This window comes from Chamaea fasciata, unplaced genomic scaffold (genome assembly GCF_029207755.1).
Source record: "Chamaea fasciata isolate MVZ Bird 193981 ecotype frontalis unplaced genomic scaffold, bChaFas1.0.hap1 SCAF_12, whole genome shotgun sequence".
Classification (NCBI taxonomy): Eukaryota; Metazoa; Chordata; class Aves; order Passeriformes; family Sylviidae; genus Chamaea; species Chamaea fasciata.
Window position 1 is genome coordinate 13,381,910 of NW_027094097.1, and position 4,353 is coordinate 13,386,262.

The following is a 4,353-nucleotide window of genomic DNA, read 5'->3' on the forward strand; positions in this document are numbered from 1 at the left end:
AGAGCTCACGGCTCATGAGTCTGTAAATAGATAAGAAAGAATAAACATCCAAGTCCAAACATGAAACTGTGACTCCTGTGTATTAATCCTGACCTTTGCAGAAAAAGAAGCCGGAGGGAGGGAGGGAGGGAGGGAGGGAGGAAGGAAGGAAGGAAGGAAGGAAGGAAGGAAGGAAGGAAGGAAGGAAGGAAGGAAGGAAGGAAGGAAGGAAGGAAGGAAGGAAGGAAGGAAGGAAGGAAGGAAGGAAGGAAGGAAGGAAGGAAGGAAGGAAGGAAGGAAGGAAGGAAGGAAGGAAGGAAGGAAGGAATTTTCCCTTCCTAGGCTATGAGGTCACCTGAAATTCGGCTCTTACTCAGCCTTGCCAAGAAGAAGGTCTTAAAAAAAAAAAAAAAAAAGAAGAAAACAAAAGCCAAACTGAACAAACAGAAAAAGAGCCCCCAAACTGAGAACTGCCTGTGCTGAGGTGGCAGAGGTGGCAGCAGTAGGGAAGAATCTGCCCTGACTGCAGGTACATAATTGCCATGAGACCACGGCATCAATTTCCATGAATCTACACAGGATTATACAGAATTATTCTCCATGAAATCCACTCTTAAGCGCAAGAGTTTGAGGTAGGAATTACATGAAGCAGTTTCTTATCTTTTCCCTGGTGCTGCTCACAGAAATGCTGCCACCACAGCTCCCTGCACACCTCACCAACCCCTAGAATTTTGATTTCCATGTGTTTGACCAGTTGAAGAGGCCAATCAGGGCCGAAAGCACAGTACTTAAAGTTAGAAATACAGGGAGGAAGAAGCAGGGCCCCAAATTAATTCCACTTTGCAAATTCATGTGCTAATTTAGATTGGGGGGAAAAAAGCAATAAACTTATTCTCCTGAGTTCCATTGGGAACAAGCTTGGGCTGCAGGTAGAACTTAATTACCACATGGCTTTAAACAGCTATTGCTTGAGGGGCTGATGCCAGAATCACAGTTAGTTCCTATTTTATAATATTAAAAAAAAGAAAGAAAAAACACCATCAGCTCCCAAAAAAACCCCCAATAGCTCAACCCCCCAACCCCCCCCAACAAAGGACTAATTAATGTCTGTAAAGTGCACGCATTTAATAGCAAAAGGCTTTTATTGTACACATTTACTATAATTTACTCTGTGTCATTACTTGAATGTTGCCATTGTCGCTGTTTTACTGTGGCCTTGGCTTTTCTAATTTAAATACCTTTGCTGGAATTTAATTCGCTGGGGAAAAGCAGAATATTTGCAACATACCCGGTACTCTGATCAAACTGATAGAGAAGCCAAAGCTTTCCAAGTTCCAATCACATCCAGCATTTTTGTGGTTTTGTTTTAAGTGCAGAAACATAATGAAATAATTCCATACCATAAAGCTTGATGAAAGTGGCAATTAAAAAGGAATTGATCTGATACATCCTGCTCTCCACATTACCATGCTCTGTAAAATGTAAATCACCATCTCCAGCACTAAAGCTTTCCTTTCCTATCCTGATTAGGCAAATATCGAAAACAATAATCATTTTTCACTAAGGCGAGCCTTTAGTGTGGAGCAGGAAGGGAACACTCTGGAAATTCCATTTTCCACAGCAGACTGGCTCCCACATTAGTGGCTATCAGCACATTCCGTGTCACTCCATCACACTGTCTTTCACTCAAACCCTACATTTGTTGGAGCAGATGGAAAGTTAGTTTAAATTAATTGAAAGCATGCTGTGCACAGCTTGTGGCACCAAGAACACACAAAGAAGAAAGGAGGATGCATCAATTTCCTTCCTAAGATACCTATAACTGTGAGGAGAGATCTCTTAAGAAATCTTCAAGATATTATGCTGCCTTTTATTTTTTCCTTTTTTGTTTTTTTTCTTTTTTCCTAAGCAAGCTATACTGCCTTGATTTTTAAAAGAGGAGGATGCAGTACAATTGGCCATGTCAAAAATAAATCTTCCTGGGGCGGTTCACAGTACAGTGACACAGAGAAACCTGGTGCTGGTTGGGTTGCCTACAGTTCTTGGAAACACTGACAAGTCTGAAGGTTAATTACCTCTTCATCTATTTTTGTTAGTGCTGCCTTCTTATATTTGGGTCCTCAGCTCTTCCTCTGAGACTGAGGTGGCCAAACTCCTCTGTGATCAGCACACAGACATTCCTCAGCACCCTCACAGCTCCAAAACCACCACAGAATCAATCATTATTTCATTTTTACAGCTCTCTGACCAAGCAATGACAGAAAGGTTTATCAATTTATTAATTTAGTCTCTTTTCTTTTAACAAAACATTCCAAGAGTTTGTTTCATAGTGGTATGAAATGAGAGGGAAAGGCTCCTAGGGTGGGTGGCATCTGCTTGGCGTGTGTGCTCTGCTCCGCTCAAAACCTCCATTGGAGGAGGCAGGAAAAAAGGTTTGGATTTACTTCCCTGTGGCCCAGACCAGGGTGAGACCCTCTGGCCGGAGCAGGAGCTGTTGTTGCATCTTGTAAAACAACTGCAAGTGCAGAAATCAGTAAGGAAGAGCAGGCTCTGGGGTGCTTGGTGGGGAAAAAGCAAGGAGAGTGCAGCACAAGCCCTGGGGATTTGAGAGGGGGCAGATGCAGGTGAGCTCTACAAGTGATGGAAAGGAAAACAGCCCCGTGTTCCAGCAGGAGTGGAGATTGGAACCTGCTGCAAACAAGAAATGCACTGACATTTGCTGGGCTGAGAGAGGCCCAAAATGCATGAAAATGGTGAGAGAGAGCTGTCATTGCAATCCATCTTGCTGAGTTTTCTCTGTCTCAAACGTGGCTCTGCTCAGATAAAAGCTGACTTTTGAGGTTTAGCTCCCTCTTGTTCACCTCGGTGCCTCTTCCCTGCACAGCTCCTCTCTCTGGTGTCTCCACACGAGACTTTCCTTTTCTTCTCTGAAAAGGTCAAAAGGCAAGGAGGAGGTGGGAAAATATTTTTTTTTTACATTTGCTCTTTTAGTTTTTCAGTCTTGAACTCCTCCAAGGCTGATGGGGAACAAAACTGAAACAATACCTCCTGGGTTTAGAACGGTAACAACTCCTCTGTAAAAACTCAAAGGGGAAAAAACACATCCCACATTTTTTCCCCTAAATTAGTAAGGTTATTTGGCACTGAGGCATTTACTCCCTCCCCACTCGGAGTGTAAGTTTTGAGCCTGTGCTGCTGGGGCCTCATTTCTCCTGATCACTGGCGTATTTTATCACCTCTGCTCCTGGCAAATCACACACAGCTCCAGCAATTGCACATGAAGAAGATAAAATAATGAAAACCTTTCCCAGTCCTACCTGTCTGACCTCATCTTGCATCCTTCCAGAGAGACTTCAGACCTCGCAGCTGAGCCTATCTTCCTTTTTCCAAGATCTGATGACTTCACTTATATTTACTTGTCTTAAACATCCCCAAAATTCAATTATACTTCCATAAGATTTTACAAAATTCTTGCAGCCTGTATTTCATTCTCCACGGCTCTCTTGATATCTCCTTGCTTTCCCCAAGTCTTTTGTTTAAATTCTTTCCTTGCTATTTTTATACGCTTCCAGCTTTGTCCTCTACACCCTGGTGCCTGCAGAATTTTCACGTTATTTTTACATTGTGCAGATCTTTTACGGGCACCCAAGCCAGCATTTTCTTCTGTTCTTCAACCTGTATTTCCTTTTCCTATTTAATTCACAGCAAAATCCTGCTCCTCCCTGCGTGCCAAACTCCTTGACTCATAAACAAGATGCAGCAGCAGAACAAAAGGGAAAATTTGGCTCAGAGTTCACAACTTCTCTGGAGCACATGACAGGTGTGTTAGCTCACATTAAGGAAGCTCCCTGGAAATTCAGAAGGTTGTACAGGTAACCACTGTTTGATTATTAATTTAAAACACCAACAGGACAGAAATGAAAATTGGGGAATGACAACCTCCAAGCAGCTGTGGGCCTGTCAAAAATGGTAATTTTTTACCCTTTCTCCTATGCTCAGGCACTACTTAACCCCATGCTGAGCTGCCTTTCTAGAGCACAGCCCCTACAACTCTCAGGAATAATTAGATAATCAGAAAGGAGCAGGAATGTGTGAGAATTAACTCCCCACCTCCTAGTGCCATTTGAAGATTAATTTACCTAAGAACTAATTACCTGACATACCACAAGCACAGAACCCCCAACGAAACAAAGAAAAAAAAAAAAAACCTCAGAGCTTAACCAGAACTTTCCATGTCTGAAATGGAAATCTCAGAACTACATAAGAAATCTCAGTTCTTCTAGGAAAAGCCACCAGATGAAATCCCCAAAGCCTGTTTTTTTTTCAGGAGCAAATGAAACCATGAGACAGGAGGAGTGAAATCCCTCAGCCCTT